Raw genomic sequence first — 15,163 nt, forward strand, 5'->3', positions numbered from 1 at the left:
AAATGGTTTTTACTGTGGTATGTTGCTTAGATGCCTAGGGAAAGTTTTAAAAGTATAATCTGGAAACACTTAAGGATAATTAAGTATGTAAGGGGAGACTGGAAATGCTAATTGTATCACTGGATTTTAAATTGAGATAGAAGTAATCTTATTTGAACCAAACCTCAGTATTCATTTGAAAGCCTGTACATCAACAAATTATTGGTCAGAAGTAATGATAATAATAAAAATGTGATTTATGTTCTGTGGGTTTTTAACAAGGCCAAGTGAAGCAGAAAAGCACCCTTACAATTCATGTTGTAGAGAGGATTAGGTGGGTTACTGTTTCTCTGAGGGCAGTGTAGTCAAAGTACACAGAGCAGGTGTCCAAGGTTCAAGCTGCACTTCAGCTATTCTCTACCTGCAAGATCTTGGTTTCCTCATTTGTAAGATAGCAACCATATTAATATTTCCCTCACAGGGATGGTGTGGTGACTAAGTGAGATAATGTACATAGAAGCATTCTGTAAATCATAAAGCTACACAAATGCTGCTGTTCTCATTACCCAATACTTAGCAAACAGTATTTTTTGTCTGTGCTAGGTTTGGGGCAGCTAAGGATGGAATAGGTCAATAATCAGTCTGGCAAGGAGAAGCAAAAGGATGCTGTACAAATGGAAAGTCATAATTAGGGGAGTTGAGTATTAAAAGCAAAAGTGAATTGTAGATATCCCAAACTCAAAAAGGGGATATGAACTCCATCTTCCCTGGACCATACCAGGGAATTCAACTGCTGTGTGTTGTTATCAGCATGTAGGACATAAAAAGTCAGAAATGGCATTCAGGGTGCATAGTCAAAACACATGAGAAGGCGAGTGTAGTGGCCCATGCTGACAAGCCAAGTTACTTGGGAGGAGGAGGTAGGAGGACTACTTGAGGTAGGAGGACTACTTGAGGTAGGAGGATCACAAGTTTGAGACCAGCCTAAGCAATTCAATAAGACCCTGTCTCAAAGTAAAAATAAAAATAAAAGAATAGCGTGACAGGGTAGAGCAAGACCTAGAGCTTAGTTCATGGAGCAGACAGAAAATCAGGGGGCAAGACAAGGGTTAGAGTTGGGATTAGCCACTGAGAGACACTGAAGTCTGAAGGGAGCCTGTGTAAGTGGCAGAATCTGTGGGAACACTGAAGAGTCAAAGTCAACTGGGACAGACAATTGATTAATTAAAACCTTAATGAATATTAATGGCATGTTTACTGAGTGCTATGTACTTATTCACAACAGTGAATAGAACAAGACATTGAAGCTGGGTGCAGTGGTGCGTGCCTGTAGTCCCAGCTACTCGAGAAGCTGAGGCAGAAGGATCACTCAAGCCCAGGCATTCCTGGTCAGCCTGGGCAACAGAGTGAGACCCCATCTTGAAAAAACAAAAACATTTTAAAAACAAAGCAAAATCGATCTGAGCCTCACCCCCACCTCCACCCCAGTTATTACCTTGTCTTCTCAGTCTGGAGACTAATGGGATGGAGAGGTAACCACATTCCAGTGTGATAGGTGCTGGGTACCCTAGCCCTGCCTGGGTGGGGGATGGTCCACATTCTGGAGGCCCTTCACCTGAGCCCAAGGGATACTCCTCCCCACACCCACAAGTCATTGCTGCATTATTGCTGAACTGGCTATTGCAGGGGACTTCTATCAACTTTGCCAGAAGTTTCTCCAGCTCCAGTGTATGAACTCTCACCTCACTGTGTGTCCTTATTTGTGTATGGACCCATTTCCCCTAGAGTCTAGATCTTGAAACTGACCCCTTCTGTGGGGAACCAACCTCTGACAGGACAGTAACTTTCTCTTTTCAACTTCAGTGCCTAGTGGTCTGGCTCAGGGGAGGAAAAGGCTGGAAGGCACAAAGGAAGAAAGGGGGTCTTTAACAGTCCAGGAGCTGTCCTCTTCTTCCCAGGACATTCATCATGGGCATGGGGGGTGGTGAGCACCCTGATGCCATGTCCTTTTGCAGGTGTGTGCTCTCCCAGAGGGAGCTGCTCTTCTGAGCATAGAAATATTCCAAGGCCAGCAGCCAGGAAGCCAGAACCCAGGTAGGAGCCACAGCCCAGTTGCTGTCACACACAGTTTCTTTTTAAGTTTCCTGGAAACAGCCTTTTTGCCAACTTTGTGTCCTGTGGAGCCTGGACACACTGAATTCATCCATGAATGCACCTTTGCCTTGGGCTACAGCTTCTGCAGGACACTTACCTCTGGCCCGTGCCACTCACAGAAATAATGAACAGTAGCAGTTTTTGCTGGGCCCTTTCTGCCCACTGGACATGGCACTAGTGCAGTGGTCTCAAGCCTCAGAACAGTTGATACCTCCAACAAATATCTCAGCTTTGTGCTGGGGGCCAAGGGGGGGATGGGATCTTCTGCCCTTAGGAGCTTACAACTCCTTGGGGTGGGTAGGAGGTTAAGGATGGGATGATAAAACAGGTTTCTCAGTTTCTCTCCACTACCTGAGCCCATCTTCGTGATTTAAGATAAATGCCTCCCTCAAGAGGGACAGTGTGTTGTACGAATTCCAAGGAGGAAGAGGTCTCACTCCAGTGAGGGATTGTTGAAGAGGCTTCAGAAGAGTAGAAGTGGCTCTCAGAGGAAAGAGAGAGGGACTGAGAGGATGTTTCAGGAGGACAGACAAACACAACACAGGGAGGAAGTGGTCAAGCACACAGGGCCAGGAAACAGTGCTGGGTTAGTTTTATGAGAATCTAAGTATGGATGCAGAGAGAAATAAAAACCAAGCCAAACCAAACCAAACCCCATAAACTAAAGCAAAGCAAAGTAAAACAAAAAAATCAAAATGAAACAAACAAACAAAAAAAACCTGAAACAAAAACCAAAACTAAAAATCCTAATCAGGGCCATATTGCTGCAGGGGCTCATTTGAATGGAGGTAAATATGTGGAAGCTGTGAATGATCAGTAAGTGACACAGATTGAGTTAACAGTATGTGCACTGTGTAATCATTACTACAAGCCTACAGATTAGGGTTGGTATTATCCTCATTTTAAATGAAGAAATTGAGGTTTGGACACACAATTTACCCAAGATCATACATTACTACCCCTCAGGAGGCCTCCATCCAGAGTAGGAAATTGTGCCAAAGGCTCAATGTACCATTTGGCTCCAAAGATCTTGCTCTTGACCCTTTTGTTGTAGCAACTGTATGGGAGTGGGTGAGCTTGTCGAGGGAGAAAGCAGAGGTGGGAAAAGAGATGTGAGGTTCAAGGAAGCATCTGGATTCAGTGACTGGGAGAGTGAAAAGGAGCCAGGGAAGGAGAGAGACTGAGTGGAACTAGGGAAAGTCCTCATCTCAAAATCCCATAGAGGTCCAAGAAGAAGGTGGCTGCCAGGAGTCCCCACATTCAGCAGATCAGGCAGATGAGGGCAGGGAGCTGTAGTGAGACGGAAGGGAACGTGCAGCAGGGCACCAGGCGGAGAGAAGGGCAGAGAAATAGCAGTTACTTCTGGAGAAATGGTGACCAGGCACACAGGGAGGGCAGGAGAGGGCAGAGAAGAAGCAGCGCTGAGGGAGGAATTTCTTGATTTATTTTTATAACATGACTAGTTTAATAAAGAAAAAATGGAAACAACCAACAAAGATGGAATCTGAAAATAAATTATAACTGGGTGCAGTGGAGCATGCCTATAACCCCAGAGAATTGGGAGGTGGAGGTAGGAGGATTGCAAGTTTGAGGCCAGCCTTAACGACTTAGTGAGATAATATCTGAATAAATAAATAAATAAACAACCAGGGATGTTGCTCAATGGTAAAACACCCCTGGTTTCAATCAGAACCCCAAACAAACAAAACCCTTAAAATTATAATATATTTATGCATTGATTATTATGTAGCTATTAGAATAATATTTTAAAGACTATTTAATCTCATAAGAAAGTGAACATGATAAGTTAGCATTTTAAAAATTACCTCAGAATTAAAATTATGTAAACATCTACAGGGAAGGATTTTTTTTGCGGTACTGGGGATCGAACTCAGGGCCTTGTGCTTATGAGGCAAGCACTCTACCAGCTGAGCTATCTCCCCAGCCCCCAGGGAAGGATTTTTAAAAGGTATTTTTAATTATGAAATATTTTGTATATACAGAAAATAATATAATTGGCAACATGAACTACCACTCAGACTTAAAATGTTAACATTTAGGACTCCTTGCAGATCTTTCTCTTCAAAAAAAAAAAAAGACATCAGCTATGGCTCCAGCTAGCCCTCCTCCTACTCTAACCTCTCCTCTCTCCCTTCCTGCGGGGGACCACTATCCTTAAATTAGGATCATTCCGTGGCTTTAAAAAATATATACTCATTACATATCCTTCCACCAATACCATTGTACAATCATGTGATTTTAAGATTCACATAAAAGATATCATTTCCAAATACATATATGCGATTTTTAAAAACTGCCGTATTACTCTTGAGCTTGCCGATGATGACTCGCACAGCCCGGTTCACTCACTTTAATCTTCCTTGTTTTAGTGAGCCACTTTCCCTCCCTGCTTCTGGACACTTCCATCATTGCCATTTCTCAGGGTGAGCAGTGGTTCTGAGCAACAACCTGGCAGCATCTCTGGTGCTCCCAGGAGAGGATCACTTTATGGACCCCAGCTGTGGAAGCACTGCTATGCCATTGCTGGGTCTGCCATCAGTTTTCCTGGACACTGCCACAGAGCCCACTCCATCTTCTGATTTCCCATGTCCCCAACACTCAGTGTGGTAACACCTGTTGATTTTTGCCAGCTTCACCAGTGTGAACAGGTATTTCATTAATATGCTAATTATCACATATGAGGAGGAATTTTTAAAGATAGGGGAAACATTCCCCCCCACCCCCAGGGGAATAGGTAGCAGCTGGGCAGATAGTGAAGCAGTAATGGAGGACGGGGAGAATGGAGAGGGGAGGAGCCCAGGCTGGATGAGGGAGAAGGGACAAGACTGCTGAGATATCAGAGTGAGGGGACAAAAAAAAAAAAAAAAAAAAAAAAAAACAGGTGGAAATGGAGCAAGCTCCTGCTGGAAAAATCCATCCTTTGGTGGAAAGTAGCATCAAAATGAGCTGCTGAACTAGGCATGGTGGCTATAATGCTAGCGGCTCTGGAGGCTAAGGCAGGAGGATTGCAGGTTCAAAGCCATCCTCAGCAATTTATTGAGGTTGTAAGCAACCTAGCGAGAACTTGTCTCAAAATAAAAATAAATAAATAAAAAGGGCTGGGGATGTGGCTCTGTGGTTAAGGACCCTTGGGATCAATCCCCATTAAAAACAAGAGAGAGAGAGAGAGAGAGAGAGAGAGAACTGCTGAGGGTGAGAGGATGGGGAGCATTTTAGAGTCTGGAGCAGGGAGCAGAAAGGAACTGTGAGGGATGATTGAAATACAACTGAGGGGAAGTGAGGGCCAACTGCATCTGCAGTAGATCCACAGTGAGTCCCTCATTGCATCTACTCTTCCTGGTCTGGCCAGCATGGTCCACTGGCAACAACCAACAGCTCTAGCCTGTTCTGAGCTCTTACCCGGTATACTTGATAGGCATCTTTCCAGGTCACAACCACCTAGAGTTGCATTATAGTTTTGAGAAAAAAAAAAAAAAAAAAGGTTTAAGGGTCTTTGTTGCTGAAGATTTCTTAAGTAGATATTATGTGATGTGGCTGCTCAGAAAGATGATACTCCTTAGGCTGCATTATTAGGAGCATGGCCTTAGTGTAGAGGAGGAGAAACAGTCCTGTGTTGCTGCGCCCTGGTCAGGCAGATGGTTATTATCTCCATTTTACAAATAAGAAAACGAAACCTCTAAGATGGTAAGTTGCATGCCAAGGTCCCTGAGAAATGGAGAAAATAATATCAAGAAAAATACTACTAAGGAAAACTTTCTGGGAAATAAGAGCTCTGTCTTCAAAAACCAGAAAAATCATCATGAGGAAAAGAGACAATGCTTATTTTATCTGACTCCAAATGCAGAAGGAAGAAAGAGTCACCCATGTGCCAGATTGCTTTATTCCCTGATGGTAATGAGCTCCCTGTTCCTGGAGGTATTCAAGCAAAGACTAGATGAATGTTGGGCAGAGCAATACCAAAGATGCAAATATTAGGCCATAGGTGAAAATTGATGCCCTTTGCGATCTTTTCCAACATTCAAATTTTGTTTCAGTTTTTAGCAAGAGAAAAAGAGGAAAGGTCCAGAGGGAAAAGGTTCAAAGGTATTGGAAGGACTGACCATGAGGCAAACATCACATGCTGCATTTAGGAAATGAGAAGGGTTTTTCTGGCTGAGGGGAGAACTGAGCCTCTGCCTTTCCAGCAACCTGGCCAACCTCAGGTGAGAGGAAGAAGTTCAGTGTCTGCGTTCCTGCTTGAACTAATCCCCATCCATTTTTCACCAGCTCTGGCGCAGGCGGCTGGCTGTGGTCTGAATCTGATGTTTGCATTTCTGTAGCAGGCAGCTGCTGGGACTGGTTGCAGAGGGACAGATTTGCTTTGCACATAATTTAATCCAAGGGTTAGGTAATGAGCTTGCTCCCCCTCAGATGAGGGGAACCAACATGCTCCCTCCACCCGCCTGTGCTTGGTTATTAGCAGGGATGCTGCCCTGTGGACCTTGTTAGATCGCTCTTCCATTCATGTGGCACAACTCAGGGGTGATTTACTGTAACTCCTGATATTAAAAACCTCTGAGTGAGACAAGCAAAATGAATAATGCTCTGTAGTGAATTTTTTAATGAATTTCCTCTCTGCCCCTAAAAAGAAGGGACTGGAAAGAAAGAGTGTTGGGCCAGGGAAAGACCATGCTACTCTGCAAGTCAGTGTTCTTGATAATTCTGAGGGGAAAATAATCAGAAACAGTGTCCTTCCCCTGCCCCCCTCCCCCATTCTGGTCTCAGTTAAGGACTGTCAGATGGCTTGACATCTTTCTGGTATTCTTAAAATAGATAAATAAGCAATCACCTGAAAAAAAGAAGAGGTTACGATTCAGGGTTTAAGTCATCTCGGCTGGCTCCGATTTGCATATATATGAGAGTGTGGCCCTGTTCCCAAGGTTGATTGCTGGGAGACTGGACTCACAAGATGCAGATCTACTCAGTGACAGGTGAGGAGGCCCTGAGTCTTCCTTTCAACACCTCTAGGTGTGGTGCCCTTCACAGACCCTCGCCCTGGGTCAGGGTGTCCTGACCAGGGCTGGTTTCCTGGATGTGTGACCCTTTCTGTCGCATAGGGCCTTCAGGTTTCGTGGTTGGTTTAATGTTTTTCTGTTGCTGTCCTGAAATTTCTTTTTTGTTTTTGTTTTGAGTTTGGTATTAGGAGTTGAACCCAGGGCCTTCCACATGCTAGGAAAGCACTCTACAACTGAGCTACACCCCTAGCCTTTTTTAAAAAAAAAAAAAAAATTTTTTTTTGAGACAGGTTTTTGCTAAGTTGCTGAAGCTGACCTTAGACTTGTGATCCTCCTGCCTCCTGTGTAGCTGTCATTCCAGGTGTTTTAGTCAGCTTTTTCACTGCTGTTGACTAAAAGGCCTGACCAGTATAATTGAAGGGGAGGAAAAGTTTATGTTAGGGTTCATGGTTTCAGAGGTCTTAGTCCATAGAAGGCCAGCTCCATTCCTTGGGGCTTGAGGTGAGGCTGAACATCATGGTGGAAGAGTGTGGTGGAGGGAAGCAGCTCACACGACGATCAGAAGGCAGAGAGAGCAAGCCGTATACTCAAAGCCGGGCCCGAATTCCCACCTCCTCCAGCCACACCCTACCACTCCAGTTACCACCCAGTTATTCCCAGCAGGGATTAATTCACTGATTAGGGTAAGGCTATCGTCCAATCATTTCTCTCTCCAAACCTTCTTGCATTGTCTCACACGTGAGCTTCTGGGGGACACCTCACATCCAAACCATAACAACAGGAGGGCACCGTGGTGCTTGGTTTGGGATTATGTAGTTGGCACTACTAATTGCACTTTCATTGTTGGTGGCTCTGCCCTGTATTCATCTGCCCTTTGCCAACTCTGGCCTTTTTTTATGGACAAGGTGATATAAAGTTAGAGAGAAAAAAAAAGAGTAAAAGTGTATCTGTCTTTTAGGAGGACACTTAATTGTTTTTTTCTTTTTTATGCCCTGATTTAAAAAGTAATACATGTTAATTGTGGGAAATTAAAAAGATACTAAGAAAAACATCCATACCCCCAGTATACAACAATATATCTTTCCAATCATTTTTACATTTTTATTCATACTTTTGTTCTGTCTTTTTGTCATTGGAAATACACTGAAATAATGTTTTGGAAAATGCTTTTTAAAGATTTCTAATATAATGAGAATTTTTCTTATATCTTTCTTCTTTCTTTCTTTTTTTTTTTTTTTTTTTTTTTTTTTTTTTTGTACTGGGGATTAAACCCATAGTGCTTATATCCCCAGTCCTTTCTTTATTTTTTATTTTGAGACAGGGTTTTGCTAAGTTACTGAGGCTGGCCTCTAACTTGCAATCCTCCTGCCTCATTCTCCCAAATCACTGGGATTACTGGTGTGCACTACCATGCCCACACTTTCTTTTCTTCAAAAGAGTTTTGATGGCTAGATCCCATCAATTAATCAATGCTTTATTGTTGGGTCACTTAGGTTTATTACAAATAGCATTTCAAAGACAACAGATGATTTTTTTTTTTTTTTCTTCTTTTTGGTACTAGGGGTTGAATCCAGGGACCCTAAACCACTGAGCCACATTCTCAGACCCTTTTTAATATTTTGTTTAGAGACAGGATTTCACTGAGTTGCTTAGGGCCTCACTAAGTTGCTAAGGCTGGCTTTGAACTTGCAATCCTTCTGCCTCAGCCTCCTGAGCCACTGAGATTAGAGGTGTGCACCACCACACCTGGTGAGAACACAGGAATTTCAAACAAAACAGATTATTTTCTTGGGGTAAGTTCCTAGAGGTTGAACTTTTTAAATCTTTGACATACATTGCCCAATTGCCCTATGGAAGACCCTTTCCATTTAAAGTGGCAAAGGAAAGCTAGGCTGAGGTGGGGGGTATGGGGGGAATGATTGAAAGAGGGAGCTGGGGTTCTGTTTGGTTCTTTGGGTTCCGTGAATCAATAGTCAAGTCTTTCTTTTAGAACCAGTAGACTGCTTTTAGAACCAGTAGATTGCTGTACGCTGTGGTGATTCAGAGCACTGCTGATTCTTCCTCTAATCCAAAACCTTTCCTGGAGGTGCCTTGTCACTGGGGTTCTGCCTCCACCAACGCTGTCACGGACAAAGCGACAGCCCTGCCCAGGGGCAGCTCCCAGGAGCCTTTCCACATTCGGTCTCTGCAGGACAACAGCACTGTGCGCCTCTGCGGAGTTGCCACAGGGAACATTTTAGGGTGCTGGGCTTGATTTAATGTCATTTCACTCTTTCCATTTCTCCTGGGGGAAGAAAAATGACATTCCAAGCTGGAAGCTGAGTCTGGGAGAAGAGCGGACTTCAGAGGAAGCCCTCTTCCCAGGCGGGCGGGCGGCAGCGACTGTCTCCCAGATGAGTTCTGCATGTCAAGGATCTCCCTTGGCTTTTGCAGAATGAGCCTGCTAGTTGCTGTCATGATCGGTTAGACTTGTGTTTAGGTTCAGGGAAGGGGACTGGGGAGCGGTTGATCTGTTTACTACTGAGGACTTGGCCTGCTGACTACGTGGGGAAGGCTGCCATATGCTGCTGTTAGGGAGGGAGCTCTCCAGCTCTCTTTAAAACCCACACTGGAAACTCTCTAGATGTTTCCACTCTGAGACTGTGGCCAGGGTGACTCCCAGAAACTGACTTCTGCTGGCGAAGAGGAGAAGCAGGGAGCGTGTTTGGGGAGGCTGGGCCGAGAAGTGGCATTTATAGACCATCTGTGTAGCAGACCCAGAGGGTCCTCAGCCCCTGCAGGGCTTCCTTGCTGTGGGTCTGGCCCAGGGAAGGAGCAAGATCCTCTATATTTAGCATCCCAGATCTTTGCCTTGAGTTCTGTCTCACCCTGGTGGTTTCTCATCTGCTGGACAAGTAACATTTCTGAGTTACTTTGTTTTCCCTGAACTTTTTCCTGCCTCTGCCCACGAGTCCTGTCCTTGCCACAGTCTAGCTCCCCTCAGCCTTGTGCTGGCTCCAGGGCTGGGGGCGGGGAGGGCAAGCCCACCAGGAGCCTGGACCCATACCGGGCGAGACTTGCCAGGGACAAACCACTGGCCTTTTGTCTCCTCCTCAGAAGCACTCCCTCCTGCCCCTGTGGGCACAACAAAAGGCTCTGGTCTCTGCAGGTCACCACCAAGAAATGTCCCCTGGAGGGAAACCACACTGCCATGGGAAGGGGCTTCTGCCTTCCTCGGCCTTTGGTTCTACTCCAAATCAGCTTAGTAAACAAAAGCTTCTCAGATTCTGCAAGTGTTCCAAGAATTGCTTGAATTTTGATTTTTCAATGCCCAAATATGCTTTACAAAAAGTTCTTATACCATTTATAAAGGAAAAAACTTTTTTTTTTTTGTTCTGGGGATCAAAACCAAGGGTGCTTAACTACTGAGCCACATCTCCAGGCTTTTTAAAATTATTTTATCTATAGTCTTTCACCTGATGAGACATATGTAAATAAAGATTGCTGGCGTAACTCTTTAGATCTGCTTCTCCATCAGAGAGCAGAGATTCACCTGACCCCGGCTTTATCTTTAAAAAAAAAAATGTTTTTCAAAGTTAGAGACAGGATCTCATTGAGTTGCTCACAATCCTCCTGCCACAGTCTCCCAAGCCACTGGGATTACAGGCATGCACCACTGTGCCCAGCAGGACGAAACTTGTTTTAAGTCAGGGTTTTTGTATATGTGTTCTCGGGCATCCTATGAAAAATTTCCTCCTTTAGAAGGTACTGGACTTTACACAAGTTTGAGAAACACTCCGCAGTGCCTCCAACGATCACAGCTGCCTTGTGAAGCCCTTAATCAGTGGCAAACCCCATGCAGTGGCTCACTTAGTTTCTTCAATAGCGCTATGTGATAGGCATCACCATCACCATGTCTATTTTGAAGAAAGGAGAATAAAGCTTAGAGGCAAAATGGCTGACCAATGCCACACAGGGTAGAAAGCCATGAAAGAAATGCCAATCTGATCCCAAAGTCCTTACCCTTAGTTTTATAAAACTCTCCCTATGAGAGGCACCCTCCTGGGAAGTACAGAGACAAGAACACAATGTGGATACAAAAATTAATTCCAGCCGGGCATGGTGGTACATGCCTATAACTTGCAAGGCTGGGACAGGAGGATCCCAAGTTCACAGGCAGCCTCAGCAACTTAGCAAGGCCCTAAGCAACTTAGTGAGACCCTGACTCCAAAAAAAAAAAAAAAAAAAATTCTTGGTCAGTTAGTTTGTGACCTGGTCAGTGGTAGGGTGGGGGATCTAATGTACCACACAGAACCAATAAAGACTGGGCTGTGACAAGTACAGCAACCCAAGTGCAAGCAAGTGCTTGAGAGCAGAGAAAAAGACCAGTGCTAGCTTAATGACTTGGGTGTCAAGAGGGAAAGAAAAGAGCTTGTTCATTTTTAAACTGACATTTAATTGAGTTTCTATTATAGACAAGGAGTTGTGCTGAGCAATAGAGATACTGAGATAAATAAAAGCCACTGTCCTGCCTTCTAAGAAAGGCAGATGGATGAATGAATGGCCAATGAGATTTGCCCTTGATGGGAAGCTCCTGGCTGGCATGTTCTCCTCCCACCTCCATGGTGGTTAGCAGTGCCTGAGCAGTTGGAAAGAGCGAGACAGCAGATAAGCCCTGCATGCATTTGGAATAAAAAACACATGAGAGGCTGTGGTTGACCCTCTGAATGAGGATCCCTTGCACATTACAGAGCTGGGGGTGTTGCTGGGATAGCGGCAGTGGAAAAGTTAGGGAGGCATGCCCAAGTTCCATTCACAAACTTGTATACTCTGACAGAGAAATACACCTCCTGTGGAAGTCTCAATAATGCAAGTTGCAAAAAGCTGAATCTGGTGACACTAGCAGGCAGGGCAGAGGCCTCAGGGAGGCCAGATAGGAAGCCACAACAGGACATAAGAGAGAAGTGGAACATCTCAGTCATGTTCTTATTGCACTCAGAGTAAGGGCCAAAGGCCACTACAGTGACCCTCCAGGCGGCACATGGGCTGACCCTGTAACTCTGTGACTCCATCTCCCTCAGCCTTCCCGGCTCAGCCACACAAACCCTTGACCATGCCTGTTATACCAACCTCAGGGCCTTTCTGCTCCTCTCTGGAACACTCTTCCTCAGCTACCCACGTGGCCTACTCCCTCATCTCCTTCCAGCCTTTATGTCTCCTTGTCATCGAAGTGTTCCTAACCATTTTATTTGAAATAGTCCATACTCTCTACTCCCCATGCTACTTCCATGTTTTATTTTTCTCTACCCACCACACCATATCTTTTACTTAAGTTTATTTTCTGTCTCCTTCCAGAAGGACGGAGGCTCCCTGAGGGTAGGACTGTCTCTTGCTCACTGTTGACTGTAGTAACTATAGCAGTGCCTCACATATAGAAGGTCTTGATAAATATTCAGTTAAGTATTTGAATTTCAGTCTGAAATTCAGTGAACTACTGAATTTCATGGATAAAAGGAAAAATCCACATGGCAAGGTTAGTTGCAGTGGGACTGGGAAAGGGGAGATGTGGGAGGCGTTTAGGGTGCCTGCCAGCAGGTCCTGGGATGGCCACATGCCTGCAGGGGAGAGAGAGTCGAGGGGACTCTCAGGTGTCTGGTTGCAGCATGGGGCTGGTGGAGGGCTGTCCAAGAAGCTAGGAAAGTGGCTTTATACTGGTCAGAGGACCCCTGGGACTTTTCCTGAAGCCATTTCAGAGGCTATGCAAGGGAGAAAGGGGACTGCTGAGCAACCAGGCTCCAGGTATTTCTCTATTTTGCTTTTGGTTTCCTTGTTTTGGTTTACTTTTTACATCACTGTGGTCAGCAATCATAATAGATTATGGTTATTGAGTTCTAGATATTAAGCTAAGCCTTTAAAACGGAATGTTCTCAATTTACTTTTGTGACAGCTCTGTGAGGGTGACACTCATATCATCCTTCTCTTTCTACAGTTCAGGGAACTGAGGAAGAAGAGAGGTTAAGTGTTGTCTTAGTCACACAGATAGTCCATGGTGAGCAAGGGTCTAGAGAGAAAACACACAATATTTAAACAGGTGGAGACAAAGTATCACCTTCTTTACTGAAGAAAACTCCCACATAGACACTGAAGTGGGGTTAAGGACCATGACGCTGAGGCCCCGCTTCCAGAGGCACGCAAGCCTGGAGGACAGCCTGGAAGAAAGCGGCTTCTACCCACCTTTTTGTTGGCCAATCAGGAATGAGGGTGGAGCCAGAGTTGGCTCAGGTGGACCCACCCCAGGTAGGGCGTCCAGGACTGAAGGAAGAGCTCTCCATCCACCAGATCAAAGGGCAGGAGTGTGTGTGAGGCTTTGCACGGGTAGGGACAGTTACTACCAACGGAGTGCAGGGGCTTCAGGCAGTGAAAACCAACTACTGAAGAGAAAGGTTTATAAAAATCTGAGACAAAGGATCTAAACTGGGGCAGGGCAGGAAGAATCATCAAGGAGTAATTGGCTCCCAGTGGGGAGGATGCAGATCCATGCCCCATCTGAAGGGCAGCTGCTACCCTGAGCTGGCCAATTTTGCCACCAGGGAATGTAGACTCAGGGATGCCTCATTTCCCAAAATCTTTCAAAAGCCAGAACTCCAAAATTCTGTGTGAAATCCTCTGACTTTTCTATGTTGGCAGAAACTCCCCAAACACTGTGAGGTCCAAACCAATAACCTCTGAGGGCCATTTTTGGCCTGTGGGCCATGATTTTGTCTGGGGACAAGGATTCTTAACCTCTTTGGATCTTGAGAATCTGATAAAAAATTTTAGGCATTTTCTGGGGATGAGGAAAGGCCTGAACAAACATAAAAAAAAAATTGGATATCATTTCTGGATATCTCTGTGCCTTGGAATGATCCTTTCTAAAAAAAAAAAAAAAAAAAATATATATATATATATATATATATATATATAAATAAAACTCCTTTTTTTTTTTTTTTTTTTTTTTGTACTGAGGATAGAACCCAGGGTATTCTACCACTAAGATACACACCCAGCCTTTTGTATTTTTTATTTTTTTAGGCAGGGTCTTGCCAAGTTGCTAAGGCTGGCCTCAAACTTTTATCTTCCTGCTCAGTCTCCCAAGTAGCTGGGATTACAGGTGAGTACCACCAGGCCTGACTAAGGTGCATTTTGTAAAGACAAAAGTGATAAGAACCTCTGGAGAATAGACCTGAGGTCTCACAGGGTCCACGCTGATCTGGTGAGACTGAGGCATTGTATCTGAAGGAGATGACAGGGTATAGGGATCAATCTGTCCACCTCTGTATGTCCTGTTAGTCACGTTCTATGCTCACCTTTTCTGCTTGGTCTTGACTAATCCCTGCCCCTGAAGCAAGTATGGGGCAGGGAGGCAGGGAAGAGGCTGGGCCCTGGTCTGGAAGAGGTAAGAAGAGTAGGTATGGAGGGAGTGAGGGACTTGATGGGCACTTTTGAGCTGGAGTTTGAAGGGTTGCTAAAATTTAAAAATAGGGAATGAATTGCTTTTCTGCTCTTGGGCAAGGAAGAAGGGTGTGGATTTAAAGTTGGAATGCCCTAAATGCCAAGGCTGTCTGCATCGAGGACAGGTATTGTATGTGCTAGGTTCTCCTGCCAGCCAAACATGTATGCTAGCCAGGTTCCTGAACTTCCACAGGTGGCTGTTCAGCCTATTAGAGAATATGGGTCTGCCCTTAATTGGTAACAGGGAGGAGCTGAACTCCATGTACTTGTCAGAAAACATAACATTGAGCTCCTGGCAACTGAACATTTCCAAAATGCTTGGTTGCAAAAAAAAAAAAAAAAAAAAAAAAAAAAAAAAAAAAAAAAGAAAAGAAAAGAAAGCATCAATGGAGGTAAAGACAGGCATTCCCTCCATTCCTCTAGATTCTGTAGGTCTTATCCACAAAGAAGTCAGACCTTTTGAGAATTGGGTACTTGAACACATACTTTTAGTCTCTAGTTGGCTACCTCGTTTGAAGAGGGTTTCTCTGCTACGCACTGGCCTC

This window comes from Sciurus vulgaris (assembly GCF_902686455.1).
Source record: "Sciurus vulgaris genome assembly, chromosome: 1".
NCBI classification, from domain to species: Eukaryota; Metazoa; Chordata; class Mammalia; order Rodentia; family Sciuridae; genus Sciurus; species Sciurus vulgaris.